At 41.8% G+C, this 20131-nt stretch overlaps 1 long non-coding RNA gene across 1 annotated transcript; it reads left to right on the top strand.

The window, feature by feature from the left end:
- The first annotated feature begins 18365 nt into the window (after positions 1-18365).
- LOC104582705 lies at positions 18366-19883 on the top strand. Its single transcript, XR_730611.1, has 3 exons — positions 18366-18759; positions 19343-19742; positions 19859-19883. It is a non-coding gene; the product is annotated as an uncharacterized LOC104582705 (long non-coding RNA).
- The last annotated feature ends 248 nt before the right edge of the window (positions 19884-20131 follow it).

The raw sequence follows: 20131 nt of genomic DNA, 5'->3' as shown, positions 1-20131 counted from the left end.
GTAAAGTCCATAATGGCCTTCCCTGATACTCCGTTTAGTAGAATCTGTCCGCGGTATATGTCCAATTTTTTCATTGGATGTAACTCTCATGCGTTAACCAAATTCATATCAACCGGATGTTTTCTTGGATGTAACTCTTGTGCATGCCCAAAATATCATCCATGGGAGTAAATTTGAGCTGGGAAGATAGGAAAACATAGTTGTGGGTGGATATGTTGAAGGGTCGATCCCCAAGACAGAGCAGGCGAGCTGTGATGGCCGTAGAACGTACGCAAGACGAGCGACGCGGCTGCGCGGACACATACACTGTTTTTGGAAGTGGAACACTTTCCTAATGTAGGCTGTCGGAGGAGCACCGCCTAACGCTAGGGAGTGCCGTCCCCAAGAAATAATCGCAGAGAAAACGCGCAGCACCGCTGGAAAAAAAGTCGCGTGAAACAAACCGAGAAGAGATCTCCTTTCGATCCAAACTGCCCGTAGTTGTCTCCAAATTCCTCTTCCTCCACGACTTCCTCCTTCAAGTATCTCTTTCCTCTGCTCCAGATCCCCCACAATCTTTTCCAGATCCCTAATAGGACACGGCCATCTCCTTCCTCCATCCAAACCCCTCGTCCTCTCCAAATCCTTAACAGGACGCAGGTAAGAATCTCAGGCAGATGAGTACCCAATTTTTTTGTTCACCTAGCTTCACCCACAATCAGATAAATCTCTAAATCGTTTTTATTCTCCAGATTCGTCTCCGCTGCCTCCTGTGATGCGGGTACCACCGTCCCAAGGTCTGAGCTCAATCAATCTTGTCAGGATTTCCTTCGTTTGCTAACGCCATCTACTGTCTGTGGGAGTCCCATTGGTAAGTTCTCCTAATGGCTGCTGCGGCCATAGCAATTTTATCTCGGTTTTGCTGTGTATGCTTTGTTATGTGTTGAAAGTCTATCCCCTTTATCTAATTTTTCGTGTATTACAATAATACTAGCTAGTATCGTGGCTGCACCTTGCTGTGGCAAAGCTTTGTGTTACAGCTGGGGAAAAATCTGTTATTTTGCAATTTTTCTAATTTATGCCGGTGATAAATTTTAGCATAGTATTATTGATGTTCATGTTACTGTTTGAGATGCTTGATAATACTGCCATCTTGTTTGATGCATGGTTGGATTTTTTTTGTTAGATCGCTTATTTAGACTAAACTCTTTATACAGTGTGACTTTTGAAGCTATCAAGTTGCTTTTGTGTTATCCAAGAGGAACTTCGGAGTACGTAGCTGGTGTGGATGGATTTCTGGAATTTGCATATAAAGATAAGCCAAAGGATACCAAGATCCTATGTCCATGTGAAAGCTGTGTGCACATTTCTCTACTATCAAAGAATGATATTCGTGGTCACCTGGTCTGCAATGGAATTCTTCAGAGTTATGACAAATGGGTTTTTCATGGTGAGTCTTTAGACGAAAAGAATGATGATGAGCAAGCACAACCTCGTAAGGAAGAGATGCATGTGAACATGCATGATTTAATTAATGATGCATTTAGACATTTATATGATGATGTGTCTATGGCCGGTAGTTTAAATTCACCAAATTCTCATATAGATGGACCCAATTTAGAAGCACAAGAATTTTACAAATGATCAAAGATTCAGAGAAGCCTTTATGGCCAGGATGTACGTTGTCAGAGCTATCTTTACTTGTGCTTCTTTTTAATGCCAAATCCATGAACAAATGGTCTGATAACTCATTTGGAGATCTGCTTGATATTTTGCGCATGGCAATTCCAAATGGAAACGAACTACCACAAAACTTTTATGACGCGAAGAATATTGTTTCAAAATTTGGTCTAGGTTATAAAAAAAATTCATGCATGCCCAAATAACTGCCAGCTGTTCTGGAAAGACAAACCAAATGATGATTTTTGCTCAGTGTGCAAGACTTCTAGGTGGAAAGGTAAAAAACCTGAAACCAAGTTGACAAAGAAAGAAAGGAAGAGCGCAATACCACACAAAGTGTTACGGTACTTTCCAATCAAGGAGAGGTTGAAGAGGTTGTTAATGTGCAAAGAAACGGCAGCTCTGTTGCGATGGCATGACGAAGGACGTACAAAGGATGGCATGCTTCGACATCCCGCCGATTCCCAAGCATGGAGGGCTTTAGAAGAAAAGTTCCCAGAAATAGCATCCGATACTCGTAATATTCGTCTTGGCTTGGCTACCGATGGATTTAATCCATATGGGATGTTGAGTTCTAGATATAGTTGTTGGCCAGTTGTGTTGGTCATCTATAACCTGCCTCCATGGCTATGTATGAAGGAATATCATCTTTCCCTATCTTTGATAATTCCTGGGCCCAAAAGTCCTGGAGATAATATTCATGTCTTTCTCCAACCGCTTTTGGATGACCTAAAAGATCTATTTGTGAATGGAATTACCACATATGATGCATCCAAAAATGAGACTTTTACTCTGCGAGCAGTTGTGTTATGGACTATAAATGACTTGCCTGCATTAGGGATGCTTGCTTCACATAAGGTGCATGGAGAATTTGCATGTCTACCTTGTGGTGCTGATGCATGGTCCAAATGCTTGAAACACGGGAAGAAATCGTGTTTTATGGGGCATCGCCGATTTCTGCCACCTGATCACATATTTCGTAATGATAAAAAGTCTTTTGATGGAACCATGGAGCATAGACGAGAGCCTAAAACTTACTATGGGCGTCAGATAGAGGATGAAATAAAAGCTATTGATGATTTTGAGGAGTCAAAAACTTACAAGGGAGTTAGTAGTCTATTCACATTACCTTATTGGGACTATAATCTTCTTCGACATAATCTTGACGTGATGCATATAGAGAAGAATGTGTGTGATAATATTATTGGCACGCTTCTAAATTTAGATGGAAAGTCAAAAGATAATCTCCAGAGTCGTCTGGATCTCCAGGAAATGAAGATTAGAGAGGAGTTACATCCAGAAAAAAAAGCTTCAGGCAAGTTTTACTTGCCACCCGCAAGATTTACCATGTCTAAAAGTGAGAAGCAATGATTCTGCAAAGTTCTTGAGGATATAAAGGTTCCCGATGGCTATTCCGGAAGTATATCCAGATGTGTGAACTCTGCCGATGGAAAAATTTATGGGCTAAAAACACATGATCGTCATGTCCTAATGCAGCAACTCATGCCTATTGCTTTGAGGGATATTCTTCCAGATGATGTCACAACGGTACTATTTGATTTGTCCTCTTACTTTCGAGGAATATGTTCAAAAGTTCTTCATGTTGACGAGCTTGATCGCATGGAAGAATCAATTAAAATCACACTATGTAAAATGGAGATGATATTCCCTCCTGGGTTTTTCACGATTATGATTCACTTAGTCGTCCATTTAGCAACTGAATGTAAGATTGCTGGACCAGTGTGCTATCGATGGATGTACTTTATTGAAAGGTAAACAATGTAATGTTTTAAGACATGTTCTCTCTTAATTTTACAACTAATGTAATATAATTTGCTCAAATTTCATATGCTGCAGGTACCTTGGTAAACTGAAATCGTATGTTCGCAACAAAGCTCATCCAGAGGGTTCAATTGCAGAATCATATTTGGTGGATGAGTGTATGATATTTTGTTCAAGATACTTAGAGGGTTTCCTCACTAAGCATAACCAGCCATTGAGGAATCATGATGAACCACATGAATATGAATCTTCCTTTGATAGCCTCGAGGGTGTCCCGATCTTTCGATGAGATACCTAATTATCGATTTGGTAGGAGGTGACGTTGAGGATCCGACTACAACCTAGGAGGCAGCGCCTTAGCGATCGATACACCAACTCCAGAAGGTTATTGATCCCGCGGGGGCACGATCAACCTGACCACGAAGGTCTTTGTTCCTGCAAGCAATCGAAGAACAAGCAAGAACAAGATGAAAAGCAATCTGAAATTGCGAATAGGAGATATGAAGGTTCACGAATCTGAATACTCAATATAGTTGGAGTCTTGATGACGGTAAAACAGGTGGTCTAACCGACACACGCGATTACACGAAAGTAGCAAAGGCTAAACTTTATCTAATCAAAACCCAATGCTCCATGGGGGGGCTCATGGGGTATAAATAGGAGGGGAACTAGGGGGTTTTCGGACAGGCCCTTGAGGGACTCCGAAACGGCCTAGGAATCCTCCTAAAACACAACGAAAACATCTAAAAATTGGCTGGACCCTATTACATGGCCTTAGGCCCAATAAAGCAAGGTTATAACTAGGGATAAACTGGAAAAATCTCACCGAGCAACCTTAAGCTCTGGAAAAATTGTTACCGAACGAGAGCATATAATTCCTTATCATAAGTAGAATAATTCAGACCTGGCCCACTCAATTTTTCACTAAAGTATGCAACAGGTTTTCCGTCTTGTAACAACACACCTCCTAAACCGATTCCACTAGCATCACACTCCAACTCAAAAGTCTTATTAAAATCAGGAAGTTGGCATAAAGGAGCATGTGTCAACTTATCTTTCAATAGGAGAAAAGCTTCTTCTTGTGCAGCGCCCCATACATATGGAACGTCCTTCTTTGTGAGCTCATTAAGCGATGCAGCAAGGGTGCTGAAATCCTTTACAAAGCGGCGATAAAACCCAGCGAGTCCAAGAAATCTCCTCACTTGGGTGACCGTTGTTGGAGTTGGCCAGCTTTGAATTGCGTCGATCTTGGCCTTATCAACTTCTATGCCCTGTGGAGTGACAACATAGCCAAGAAACGAAACTTGATCGGTGCAAAAGGTGCACTTCTCAAGGTTACCAAACAAACGTGCATCTCTCAAAGCATCAAAAACAGCACGTAAATGATTCAAGTGGTCTTCTAAAGAGCTGCTGTAAATCAATATATCATCAAAATAAACCACCACAAATCGTCCTATGAAAGCACGTAAAACTTCGTTCATTAACCGTATGAAAGTGCTAGGTGCGTTAGTAAGACCGAAAGGCATGACTAACCACTCATATAGTCCAAACTTAGTTTTAAATGCTGTTTTCCATTCATCGCCTAACTTCATTCGAATTTGGTGGTAACCACTACGTAAATCAACTTTAGAGAACACGGTAGAGTCACTTAATTCATCTAACATATCATCAAGTCTAGGAATTGGGTGACGATAGCGAATAGTAATGTTATTAATAGCTCTACAATCTACACACATACGCCAAGAACCATCTTTCTTTGGTACCAAAATAACAGGAACAACACAAGGACTAAGGGATTCACGAATATAACCTTTGTCGAGCAATTCTTGAACTTGTCGTTGAATCTCCTTCGTCTCCTCTGGATTGGTACGGTAGGGCGCACGGTTGGGCAGCGAAGCACCAGGAATTAAATCAATTTGATGTTCAATCCCTCGAATAGGTGGTAATCCTGGTGGTACGTCTTGTGGAAAGATGTCGGAATACTCCTGCAAAACGTGAGTAATAGCAGGGGGCAAAGAGGGAGGCATATCCTCAAATGAAAACAAAGCCTCTTTGCAAATGAATGCATAGCAAACAGAATTATTCGTATCTAACTCAGAAATATCGGATTTACTTGCAAGCAAGCATGCACCTTTCAATTTAATTTCATTAACATGTTTCGGTTCAGATTTGCTAGTAGACGCTTGGTGCTTAAATTCTTTAGCGACATTATGGTTCTCACTCTTATCCTTCTCTTTGCTCTTTGCTCTACTAGCTCTAGCAAGATCATCTTTCACAATTTGTTCAGGAGTCATAGGTTTCAAACCAATTTTCTTACCAGCATGCATAAAAGAATAATGATTAGTTCTACCATGATGAACAGAATCTGTATCATATTGCCATGGACGACCGAGTAACATAGAACATGCTTGCATAGGTACCACATCACAATCCACAAAATCAGAATATGTACCAATAGTAAAGTGTGCACGGACTGTTCTAGTTACCTTGAGCTTACCACTGTTGTTAAACCATTGAATGTAGTAAGGGTGGGGGTGCGGCCTGGTGGTAAGAACAAGTTTTTCCACCATCTCCGTGCTGGCCAAATTATTGCAACTTCCCCCATCTATGATGATACGAACAGCGCGCTCCTTGATGACCCCTTTTGTTTGGAACAAGTTATGCCGCTGATTTTGTTCGGCGTGGCTCATTTGGACGCTCAAGGTGCGTTGTGCAATCAAACTCAAGTACTGATCAGCGGCTTCAGCTCCCATTAACTCCTCGTCATGGTGGGCAGCGGGGTCTTCTTGCTCTTCCTCGGCAATGAGAGCATAGGTAGCTTCGTCAAAATCACTGGCTGAATCATATACTCCGTCTTCACGTATGATCATAACGCGTTTGGTTGGACAGTCCCGCTGAAAATGCCCGTATCCTGTGCACCTACGACATTGGTTATCTCCGGTCCGTCCGGTGGAAGCAACGGACGCTGCCGAACTTTGTGCGGAGGCAGCGGGTGTATTTCTTGTTGCTGCTGGTCCAACCTTTGCGGATGTAGGTGTAGAGGTACTGTGCTTGTTGGTGGAAGTAGTCGGAACAGCCGGACGTGTAGGGGGTGCAGCTGGGCGTGTGGAAGGGGCAGCAGGGCTGCGTGCTGCCCATGAGGAAGTACGACCTGCAGAAAAGTTAGTCCGCGCGTTCGCGTGTCGTCCCTGCACTTCCCTTTCAGCTTTGCAAGCAATGTGAAACAATCGATTGATAGAATTATACTCCTTATAATCAACAATGTCAGCAATTTCACGATTTAAACCACCAAAGAATCTAGCCATAGCAGCTTTCTCATTCTCAACTAAACCACAACGTAACATGTTCTTTTGCATTTCTTGATAATAATCTTGGACAGAATTACTACCTTGCCTTAATTGTTGTAGTTTCTTTAACAAGTCACGCGAATAGTATGAAGGAACATATCTAGCGCGCATAATTCTTTTCAAATCATCCCATGTTGGTGGTATAGCGTTAGGATGTGCAATACAATACTCATGCCACCAAACAGAAGCAAAATCAGTAAACTCACTAGTAGCAGCCCTAACCCTCTTATTAGCAGGAAAATCATGGCAAGTAAATTTTTGACTCAATTCTAATTCCCATGTAAGGTAAGCATCAGGGTCATATTTTCCATCAAAAGGAGGAACCTTAAGTTTAATAGAATGCAGCGAGTCATGTTCCTCTCTGTGAGGTCGTGTCGGTCCCATACCTCGGCGGTTGAAACGAGTTCGGCGATGATCACGGTCGTTGTGATGGTTTACGGCCCCGTCGTGTTCCGTATCCGCGGAGTAGTCGTCGTCGTTCTCCTCAACCTCGCTTGCGAAGGTACCGTTATTAGCGGTCCGCTGGTTGTGTGTATTGTTTCCTCCCGGTGTAGCGATGGTCGTTGCAGCAATTGCCGCTAGTTGCGTCGTGATTTCTGCCAGAGAAGTACTAATGGTAGCAACAGAATTCTGTAAAGATGTTAGCTTGGTATTTGTTTCAATGTGCGCGCTCTCCAAGGTTCCAAGTCTCTCATTCGCAACCCGAACGTCCTCATCCAGCTCCTCGTTACGGAGCCTAAGCTTGCGATCAAAATGTGAAATAATGCCCTTTGTGCGTGGAGAGTGGCCTTGTGAATCATCGTCAGAACCTGCCATCGTTAGGAGAAAACAAGAAACAAATCACAAGGAAAAGTCCCTATGCACTACTAGGATGTGGGGTTCCAAAGATCACTCCACTCAACTTTTAATCAAGTTCTTACTCGTTCTTACCCAGCAAACAGGAAGGTGATGGCCAGCGGCGAGAACAAGCCCTCCGAAGATTAGTGTATCAATGCCTCGAGGCAAACCAACCTAGGTGTAGAATCTGTGGAGCTTGGAGGCTTATGTGAGTAGCAAGGAAAAGCGAATAATCAAATCAGCAATGCAAAGTTGAAAATATGCTCAAAAATGCTAGTCCTAGTTGCTGGAGTCGATAAGAACGAATTACAGAAATTAACTAAGCCTAGATACTGAAAAAGGTAGAAAGGAAAGATCAAATGAAAGGTAAAACAAGTAAATCTCTGGGGAATATTTTTTTTCTCTTTTTTTTTTCTTTTTGTGGCCTTCTGTTTGGCTTCTTATTCTTTTCTATTTTTTTTTTATCCCCAGAAACTCACGCAAAAGAAGTTAAGACCGGAAAGCTGCACGTCGGTCTGTAGGAGCATAGCAAAGGCTGTAGTAAGGAAAACTCAGAAAAATATGAGAAAATATGGGTTAGAAGCGTATCAAAACAAGCTTTCCAACAAGTGCAAGATCACTCGAAACGGAGGTCGGACGGTGGAGAAAACTGAGATATACTGCGCTGCCCCGGTGCCGTAAAACGGGTGCAGAAACTTTGGAGCTCGAAAAGTCCACCTTAGAGGCCGAATTTGAGGGTCAAAGTGCATGGCGTTGCCATGGATATTTCCTGATGCGTCCCGTCGTGAGCTTTCCAAAAAGTCCAAGAACGTCCAAATCTGAGTTGGTATGCAAAAGATACGTCCATTTTACTGAACACGGGTCAAACCCACCCGAAACTAAAATTCTACTCGGACTCGGGTCCGAAACTGACTCGAACTCTTTCTCTCTTTTTTTTTCGTTTTTTTTTCTTTCTTTCTTCCTTTTTTTTTCTTTCCCTTCTTTTTTTTTCACAACTTTCCGAACAACTTGATCTCTAAACAAAAATCGATCTATTATGAAACACTTTCCAAAAGCACTCTTGATTGGACTCGGACTCGAACTCGCGGCTGAAAACTATAACTTGCCGACTCGATGTAGGACTCGGTGTAGGACTCGAAGAGGGACTCGGTGTAGGACTGGAAGAAGGACTCGGTGTAGGACTCGAAGAGGGACTCGGTGGAAGATATGGTGGCGGCGGAAGATTATGGTGGTGGTGTGGCAGGAAGTTTGGCGGCGGAAGATTGATGAAGGAAACCTGCGTCACACGAAGAACAAGAAAACCAAAAGCAAGTTCGATCTAGTAGAAAAAATCTGAAAAACGATCCAATCTAATCCAGCAACTCGACACGATTAATGCAGCAAAGATTCAACAATGCAAATACTAAAGTGAAAATTGCAAGGCTCAGATTGTTTCTAGGACAAGATAACTAATTCTAATTTTTGTTTGGCTTTTTCTGGACGATAGGTAAAAACAGGTCTAAACTACGGATAAACTGGAAAAATCTCACCGAGAAACCTTAAGCTCTGATACCACGTGATAGCCTCGAGGGTGTCCCGATCTTTCGATGAGATACCTAATTATCGATTTGGTAGGAGGTGACGTTGACGATCCGACTACAACTTAGGAGGCAGCGCCTTAGCGATCGATACACCAACTCCAGAAGGTTATTGATCCCGCGGGGGCACGATCAACCTGACCACGAAGGTCTTTGTTCCTGCAAGCAATCGAAGAACAAGCAAGAACAAGATGAAAAGCAATCTGAAATTGCGAATAGGAGATATGAAGGTTCACAAATCTGAATACTCAATATAGTTGGAGTCTTGATGACGGTAAAACAGGTGGTCTAACCGACACACGCGATTACACGAAAGTAGCAAAGGCTAAACTTTATCTAATCAAAACCCAAGGCTCCATGGGGGGGCTCATGGGGTATAAATAGGAGGGGAACTAGGGGGTTTTCGGACAGGCCCTTGAGGGACTCCGAAACGGCCTAGGAATCCTCCTAAAACACAACGAAAACATCTAAAAATTGGCTGGACCCTATTACATGGCCTTAGGCCCAATAAAGCAAGGTTATAACCCTCATCTTTGGCCCATAGATACCCATTGGAGGGAGAATCCTCCACTTGGCCGAAATCCCATTGATGAAGATGATGCGGCCTTCTTCTCATCTCTCGTTATGGCGGTTTCAATGTTCTGAAATCATCACTTGAGCTAGCTCCCGCCACCTTGCTGCCACCTCCATGGTTTGCTGTCCAACGCTGATCCTTGAGGTGCAAGCTAGGTCCTTCATTCCTAAAACACATAAAAGAACCCATCTTAGGCAGCAGCATATTCTCATTAATATTAAATGAAGTACCGAGGAACGAAAGTACCTGATAATTTAGTTGTCGTGCACGAGCTCTAGTAATTGGTCCATGTATCTCCGGTACTTGAGGTGTATGTGCTGTAGGGGCTGTGGTTGTATCATTAGTTGGGATGTCCTCATCATCCTTGTATGCTGAATCCAAGTTATTTCCTCCTGTTGGAAATCCATTGGGAAAACCTAGCGATTATACTTTGAATGACGTGGAGACATTGCAAGCACATAGATATGTGTTGTACAACTTTGATGCTGTCACTCCATATCTCAAGTAATTTTCAGCCATAGCTTGGTAACATGTTAAATAATTGTTTTCATTTAAACTGATATTTAACATTTCTTAGAGTGCATGCTGCGGAATTGAAAAGGAGAAATCGTAACAGTCGCCTATCACTTAGTACCATAGAGAGGATGCAGCATGAAAAATTTCCTGATTGGTTTAGAGATCATGTAAGTTCCATGTTATGTTTTTTTTTCTTCTAAATTTGAGTCTTAGCTTATGTATGTTTCGCTTTGGTGTAGATCATGCGGTTGGAGCAGCAAAAAGGTACTGACAACATTCATGAGGATATTAGATGGTTGGCCCGTGGTCCACTTAAGGATGCAAGAAAACATAGGGCCTTTTGCATCCGTGGATATAGATTTAGACCCAAGCGTTATGACAAGGTGACTCAGGATAGTGGAGTTGTTGTGACCGCAAAAACATCAAGCTACTCTTCTGTAGGTGATACTAACCCTATCCTTGGAGATGTCATGTACTATGGTAGATAGTTGACATAATTGAGTTAGATTATTATAGAAAATTTTTAGTGGTCCTATTTAAATGTGAATGGGTTGAGGGTAATGAAGAAAAAGGGGTAAAGAATTGCCCACGGAAAAGAAAGAAAAAGGAGTAAAAACAGACAAGTATGGTTTTAGGCTTGTGAATTTTGCACATGGGATCCACAACGGTGAAAAAAAAGAGCATGAACCTTTTGTATTTGCTAGTCAAGTTGACCAAGTGTTCTATGTGGAAGACGGTACAAATCCAGGATGGTCACTTGTGAGGAAGGTGACCCCTCGAGATGATTTTGACATGGGTGAAGAATGGAATGATGTAGAAATGGAACCTTATCATGTGAGTAACCTTGGGGAGGATTTTCTCCATACTGCAAATGAGAATGAAACATGGATGCGAGGGGATATAGAATGAAAAATAGTAGATCCTATTGCAGGCTCTGATGATGAAAATTAGTAACTCAACGAAGGTCTGCTTCTATTTTTATCTTTCTCCCTCTCTTCTTCTATTGTTTCATGCAAATTAGCTTCACATCACCAATTATTATTTCTCGCAGGATAATTGAATGGAGCTCCATTGCCATGCCGTGTATCTCATCACGATAATTTGGTTTATAGTTACTATGTTGTCTCTTCATTGAGAAACAGAGAAGGTGTTATGTTAATTTCTGAGATGTGATGACTTGTGTTAATGTCAGAGAAGTGAACTCAGATACATCTATTTTCTATGTTGAATTGTTTTATGAGATATAAACTCAGGATCCTCTATTTCTGAGATGTGGCATCAGAATTTTGTATTTTCTGTAATTTGAACAACGCATCCTTTAAGTATATGAGTTGGTGATTTTGTATGATATATTATGTCAATTCCATTCATTATGTGCATACATGCTGTCAGAATGGTTATACATGCTGTCAATTTGTCAAAATTGGATATATTTTATCTGTCCACTTTGGGACATATACATAATCTGTGATGAACAATTTTCTACACTTAGCTCTTTTTGGGATGGAGAAACTCACTTTTAGGACGAACTTCACTGCCTTCCTTATGCAACTTTGGTATGAACTGGAACAGATTGTTCGTAATGTTACTCTCCTTGATGAAGCTGATAATCTGATTTGGCAATATAATGCTTCATGTGTCTACTAGTTCTGTGTACAGCATTGCCAATTTTAGAGGTGTAATGCCAATTTAAAAAAGAGAAACATTAAAAAGCCAGAGGACTGTTCTGTACTGAAACTGAATCTGTATATATATGCTTGGCAAACTGCATACATGCTGAGTGCAAAGTGTTAGACTTCATAAGTACGGACTGTAAACAAGCAAAAAACAACAATTCGGCTCCCAATTAATTGAAATTCCAATCACCAACTAAACAATCCGTGTATTGATAGTTCTTTCTTCCAATTATAACACTTACATGTACATATGTCCAGAATATAAGACAAGCTTTTGTCCGGAGTCTGAAACAAAACAAATCTACATCGCTGCCTGATTCCCTTACAGCTAACCATACAAATCTTACAACAGCAAACAAATAAATTTCTTCAATACTAGTGCACAGAAGAGTCAGTTCTTCATTTGATCTGTCCCCTATGTTCGCTTTCCAGTTCAGTCAGAAAAAAATTCAGTCCTCAATGGTGATACTGACGTCCGCGAACATCCGACACAGGTTATGTGGGAACCTGGAATTAAGATAAAACAAGTTTCATCGGTCTAGGATCAAGCTGATGAACACAGGCGAAATGACTAACATTGCACAACACTTAAGATAAAACAAAGCTTTATTATTAATATACCCAATGGCTTACAAAGTGTAATGTCTCATGACATTGTTATAATCAGAAAACAGCGGAAAGTAAAATGCGTAGCGACTCCATCTGAGCCACAGGCAGTTGATGTAGTCCTTGTGACCTCACTCCTTAGATCCTCCTAGTATTCATAATCGGCATCCTTATCTTCAGGAACTCTGTACAACAACAACAAAAGCAATGTGATGAGTACATTACGTACTCAGCGTGCCCCCTCTGGCAACCCTGATAACTATATGTTGGCTTCAAAGGAAGGCTATATGGTTCTTTTGCATAAAAGCGTTTTTATTTGAAATACTACCATACTTTTGATGAAGACGGTTTTGATAAAAACAAGTTTATATCCAAAGCATTATCCAACAACGTGAGGGTCCTCGACCACTCACCCAAATCCTCAGTTCCAGCAAGAAGTCCGAGAGGGAGGAAGGAAGGGAAAGAAGATAGGTCCCGTATGTCAAGAAAGATTCATGTGTCGTCCATGACTGTGGACACGGCTATTCGAATAGTTTTACACTCTGCAGAGGTTGTATGCTGTACCCACATGACACGATCTCGCCCGGTGCCTAACCAGTGGCCTCTTGTGAATACACACACAAATGTGTACCGACAGGGAGTTGTGACAAGGTCTTTCAAAAGAACATACTCAATGTGACACGCCCACTAGGTTTCAACATGGAAGGACATCGTCTAGCGATTCACAGTCCGGGCCCCCCTTTTGTGCCGAGGGCTCCCTATCTCAGGCGACACCCCATGAGCGGTACGGCTATGACAACACTAAGCATGAACTCCATACTAAACCAAGCCAGAGCCCATATAGCATGTGGTCGCACGGTTGTCACAATCTTCAAATTCAAGACTTATTAGGCCTCATCTGCTGCAGGCGGCTAATTGCTCCCACACATGCTAGCAATTGCTCCTTCAACCAATGATCCCGCTGCCGCCCGCACCAGTTGTATGGTAAGTTTCACCCAGAGTAGATAGAGAGAGTAGAATAAGGTTCCAAGAAGAGGGACTACACCCAGCTCAGCGAGCTCAACAACTTTCAGCAATGATATCATCGATCCGAAGATCACATAGAATCCTCGAATTGGCAAAAGAGTGATTCCTAATGAATAATATACGCAAGGCTAAGCATTTCTACTCTACAATATTACTATATAAAACTACTCCAGGTATCAAAGAAATGGTGACAAGCAGATCATGGCAAAGTGTCAATCGACACACCAACTACAGGAATAAAATAGCATGCATGTTTATAAAACAATAAATAACTAACTAATGCCCATTTGAAAACATAGGATAAATATGATCAGAGAGAGGGGGGGGGGGGCATGCCTCCGTTGATGAATTCTTCTTCTTCAGCTTCAGATTCTTGTCCTGGTTCCACCTCATCACTCTCTACTCGTTGTAGTGGTAACCAGAACAAACAAAATAAATACAAATACAATAAAATTAAATGAAATGCAAATAGGAGAGGGAATAGACAAGGTGGCTAAGAATTGGTTTGGAAACTTGGAAAAGATAGGAACAACTTTGATAAGATGGAACAATGAGATTGATTCTAACAAAGTAAACTATATACCCAGAACGAGAGACATAGCTTGATTGGTCATACCCTTTATGAAGTAATAAATATTATACTACACCATATAGTCACACTGCTACTAACCATATAGCTCAAGCATAAATGTAAACAATCACAAAACAATACACCTTATCATGCTAGTTTGCAAGTGAAGCGACCGCCCCCGTATACGGGTTCGATCTCTGTGCTTTAGTGCTAGTCCCTGGATCGACTCACTAGCACACACAGTTTCAAGATGTAATATCATAGAACAAAGGTCTCAATATTACAACGAATCATCTAGAATTTAAAAAGGTACTTACAACTCGCATAACCTCACGGGTTAGCTGGAAAGAAAACAACTGTTTAGCAGCGGAAAGCGAAAGATACAAGGGCACATCAACACCACGGTGAGAGCGTGTTGGAATGTAGGCCTGTAACCCAACAAACAGAACGTACATCTTACTCGTCGTCGGAGCTTCCGGCATCATTAAAAGATGCAGCCGCTAGGGTCAATACATTGAATGTATTGGCAAGATTCACTAGGAGTTATAACAGAACCTACCAAGTATATGCATAATGTGGCAAAGTGGAGTTCAGGCTGTTTGCGTGGAAGCAGAACATAAATTACCCTACTACAAAGGAATGTTATAGTAATGTTAACTAATGGACACGGGGTAGACACACCCATGCTCCTATTAACCTAGAGCACATTGAAGTGGATTCATCAAGTGCCCCTACCCTGTTCAAACCATTCATTTTATTTAAGAAATTGGAATGAGTGAGACTTTCCTTACAGCTCCACATCTAGTTGCTCAAATTGTCCGTTGCCGGGGACACGGCTAAGTACTTAGTTTTGACGCTCTCGAGAGTTTGTACACATTCCCCACAAGAAACTGACGTGTTAACCCCTTGCTGTCCTCAGGGTAGAGTAGCAACGGCATCGATTACGAGATTTTCAGAGGTAATTCCCTAAACCACGAGAGAATCACGCTCCCCCTACACGGCTACCTCAGTACAATTCTTCGGGTTTAGGTTCATACAACTTACTCTTGTCTCGCCAGAGCCCATATAGCATTGTGGTTGTACTAGAAGCTTCTAAATAGGAAACTAGTCCAGTCTCAGTTACCCCAGGTGGCATTCCACATTTGCAACGTAGGCGCTCCCCGAATCGACGGGAGAGTCGTCCATGGACGATCCATTCCTGAATCCACAGGAACTCGACTCAGAGGGACCCATAGAAATGGACCTGACGCCGCTAATCCTCAAAATCCTCAAAGCAGCCCACCCAGGATGGTTCATTTAATTAGTTGTTTTGCCTTACATCTAACAAAAACATTTCATATAGCCAAAGGCATAACAATATCATAATGTAGTTATTTCCCCCACGATACTACCATAGCTTAGCATTCAACTACAATCGCTGGCAATTTGGTAGCAAGGTAATGGCGAGGGTAAACTATACTACCTGGGATTTATAGCTAGCATAGAGGTACGAGTAATAGTCCTATCAATGCATCTCTACCAACAACACTAATGCATAAGTATTTTAAAACAACAATAATAATGGGATATGATCAAAGTGAACTTGCCTTGTCCAAGGTTGTGATAGTTCTCGCACTCTTCGCAACAACAAGGAATACACTCCACACAATCTAAAAATAACAGAAACATGCACACAATAAACACAACACTCAATACAAAATCATGCCATGATGCATATGCTATGATGATGCACAACGAAGGTTACTTCTAAAGTAAAAAGTTTTGTTTCTGTTTTGAAAAGTTTTTCAAATGATTTGGATAGATTATACACCAATAAGGAGTTAACAAATATGCATGAAACATGGATAGGGTTTAAAACAAAAAATTGAGCGGCTTTTGTAACATAGAGCAATATTTAACTTGTATGCCATGATTATACACAATATAATTTCTTTTCTGGTCCTAATGGATAGAGAACAAGTTTAAATAATTTTACAGCAAGATAACATGCTCAAAACTATTTTGAAACAATTCATTTGAAATTTAAACCATATTCAACCATTCTGTAAATAGCTACTGTCTAAGTTGTTCAAAACTGAATTTAAACAGTGCCAAAATATTCTACAAGTTGTGACGATTCCAGAAAAGTGTGGATCGTAAATTTTGGACAAACGGTTTAAAAGATATGGGGTTTTGAAGTTGTAGGGGCTTTTCTGCAAAATTGCATTATCCAATCCGGCCGAATTAAAAAAAAAGAAAACCCTGCCACGTGGCAGCGTGGGATAGGCCGGGATCTAGGGTTCCGGCCGGCGGGGTTAGCTCGCCGGACGGCGGCGGCGGGCGGCGCGGGCAGCGCGGGCTCGCAGGCGCAGGCGGGGGCGCGGGCGCGGCCCTCGCGGAGGGGGCGCGCGGGCGGGTTGCGCGGACGCGGGGCGGCGGGCGGCGCGGCCAGGCGGAGCGGGAGGCGGAGGCGGCGCGCGGACGGGCGGAGCACGGGCGGCGGGCGGCGGCCGGCGCCGAGGAAGACGGCGGATGGAGGCGCGGAGCTACAAATCGCGGCCGGCTCGCGTCACAGCGTGCGCAAGGAAGAGAGGAGGAAGACTAGGGGGTCGGCGTGGGTGGAGACTCACCGGAACGGCGGCGAGACGCGATGAACGGCGGTGGCAGAGAGTAACTCCGGTGAGAAATTAATCTCAAATCGAAGCGAAATTGGGCGAGCAGTTTGGGGGAATTGGTAGAGGAGTTCGGGGGCTTCGATATGACGCGCGGGGTTTCGGATTTGGTGGTTCGTGCGCGAAGAAATCGGAACGGAATCGTGGGCAGGTGTGCTCTGCGTGGACTCCGGAGGAGACAGTTGGAGAAGATGACGTGCGGGGTCCACCGGTCAGTGAGGGTGGCCGGGCGGTTCGGGCGGGGCCGGTTCGGTTGATCCGGTCCGGCCGGTTTGACCGGTTCGGTTCGGTTTTTCCTTTTCTTTTATCTATTTTCTGATTTTGAACCTCAAAATTGATTCGGAGCTCCAAATCACTCCAAATAAAATGCAACAAAATTTGTAAAATCATATTTTCATATGATCTAACTTTTGGAACAAGAATTTCCTCAAAATAAAATATTTAAAAATACATTTGCCTATAAAATGGCTTTTAGGGCCCCTTAGGCTATCGAAACAAATTATCTTTCAAAATACTTTCAAAAGCCAATCTATGGGATAGCTTTATATATGCAATAAATCCCTTTTTACCACAATACCCTATTGGGTTAAAATGCAAATACTCAAGAGCAAGATCAATGCCCAAAATCAAATAAAAGCATTTTTGCAAAAGGGTTTTCTGGGCAAACTTTAGGGTTTTGAAAGTGATCAAATGCAAGGATGACATGATGCTTATGATATGCAATGCATATGAAGGGTTTTGAAAATTGGGATGTTACAGCAAGCATCAAACAACTCCTACCATACTAGTGATACAAACAAGAAGCATAATGAATCTAGCAATCATAACAAGGATAAGAGCCTGACAAGAGCTAAGATAAATCTCTATGCAAGATAAAGCTATACATGAATTTATAGCTCTAGATCAAGACAAATGATTGAACACATAACATGCTAACAACTGATAAACATATGTCATGCAAACACCAACTGATAGACGACTATCAAAGCATGTCGTACACAATTATATAATAATGAGGAAGTAAGTATATGATCTATGTTAGTAACATGAGCATAGTAACACATAATACATGCATCTTAGCTATATGCAATGCACCACAGGGTGATGGAACACATATGCATTGAGATAAGTAGAACTTACAGTAGAGGTACAAGGAACAATTAGAATTTAGCAACAATATAACTTCCAAATCTGCATGATGACAAAGGCATAGTAAATACTAAGCATACAAGCATATCATAATACTTAGAGAATCATATGAGACAACAACTATGAGCGAATGGCACATAAAGACAACATAGTATACTAGTATGCAATGGAAAACACATAAGCATATCACTACAACAAAACAGACGCGTAGACACGTTTAATTATTGACGCTTTTGTCTAGCGTCTTTCCTTTAAAGACCATACGATACATAGAGACGTTTTATGAGACGCTTACGAAGTCGTCTCATGTTCCACGTCCAGGCCCACCATGTCACTTGTAATTTCAGATCCCGATCCAATCTCCATAAATTCCACTGTATTATTTTCTCAAAAATAAAAAAACAGAGTACTCTGGAAAATAGACCCATCTCCCTCACGATCTCACCCTAGATAAAACTACCGCCGCCACAGCTTGCTGCTCCGGCAGGCCGGCACCACTCTCTCCGGCTACCTCTTCCACTCCTCCTCTTCGCCCCCTAGGCCATAGCGCCTCCCCTTCTCCCGTGGCGGCACTAGGTCTCATCCCTGCCACCGAGAACAGAGAATCGCGATGGCCTGCGACTGTGATGCCAGCAGCCTGCGACTGTCCTTCGTCAGATCGACCAAGCCCTCTTCGAGCACGAGCGCTTGCGACTCGTCGGAGGCCAAAGGAGGCGTCGCCTCAGCACCCGTGGAAGTCCCCGGTGAGATCTATCAGAAGTCGTTGAGCCAATTTGATACCCTCAAAGGTAAGCTGTTATTTGTTGTTGCTGCTTTAATTAGCCGATAAATCAACAAATTTAGCCTGTCCGTTTGATGTGCAAACCAAAGAAATAGTATTTCCCTTTGTGTGCAGTACTGAGAATTTTACATAACAAATTTTGTCGATTATGTATATGTTAAGATACACTTGTACATCGTTTCCTGAACTCCCCTCTCTGCATGGACTAGTTCCAATTCAGTTTCAAGTGGATCTTACGGATTACTCTATTAACTGTTCCTGATTGTGAGCACTCACATTTGCAAGGTGTTTGATAAAATGCTTCTGAGAGATTATCCTTACGTGGGGCATGTGGGAGGCTGGGACACACTATCTTTGAGTTAGCTGAAGCTAACTTTTTTTTTTGGGTCATCTTCATTTATGTGGAGTTTGTATTAGACTGAACATTACTAGTGTGACCAACCATATGTGGCCATTCCTTGTATGGTTAACTGACATTCTCTTTTAACAGTTATACTTCATATGTTGCTGCCTTTGTCAAATCAATGATGGAAAGTTTTAGTCCCATTCTCCCCGTTTTCTAATGTAATGTCTTTTCTTGCTGTATTCAGATTTTCTCACAGGTTTCAGAGGTCAAAACCAATTGTTCTTAGACTTCTGGACAGATTTCAGTAGGGAAGTTATCCACCAACAGAAGAGCACATTTGTCCTTATTCTTATTATCTTCAACGTCTCTCACATTGATCTCCATCAACGGTGGTTCTTTGTGTTATCATAATTATCCTTAATTTAGATTTTAAGATGCATAGCTTGATATAATCAATTCTTATGTATTTGGTTAGTAGCAACTATTTGTTTCGAACCAAGCTTATATCTACTCATTGCACTAATTATCTCTATACTTTTAATTGCAGTAATGTATGTTGAACATGAACATATCTGATCGGCATCCGCATATGGCCATATGGCTTCGAGAACCAAACTTTTGCACTGCCATGTTTATTCTCAGAGGTATTTTGCATCCTAAATTGTTTGTCCTTATTGCTGTACCTTTGTCAAAGATTTTTTTTACTAGTAAGGTTTGTACCCAAAGAATTTATATGTCTTATATTTTGTTTTCTTTGCAGAAAAACTTTATGGGAGAATTTCGAAGAAGCAAAATATAGAGAAACTGGAAGATGGGGGAGCTGATGTACCAGTTTCTCGATGCAGAAACTATAAAGATTCTAGATAGGTTCGAGCTATTTACAATTAGCTAGAAAAAATGTTCCAACTAATGTATGTAATTTTCTTTACCTTGATGATGTTCATCTCGGTTGTAAACAACATGGAGTATAATATTAATTTCCCCTACGATGCCATGTGCAATGCCTTTTTTTAATACAGTTTTATCATTTGTG

This window comes from Brachypodium distachyon, chromosome 2 (assembly GCF_000005505.3).
Source record: "Brachypodium distachyon strain Bd21 chromosome 2, Brachypodium_distachyon_v3.0, whole genome shotgun sequence".
NCBI classification, from domain to species: Eukaryota; Viridiplantae; Streptophyta; class Magnoliopsida; order Poales; family Poaceae; genus Brachypodium; species Brachypodium distachyon.
Note: the sequence above shows the minus strand (reverse complement) of the source record. Positions and strands in the feature narration are given on the sequence as shown.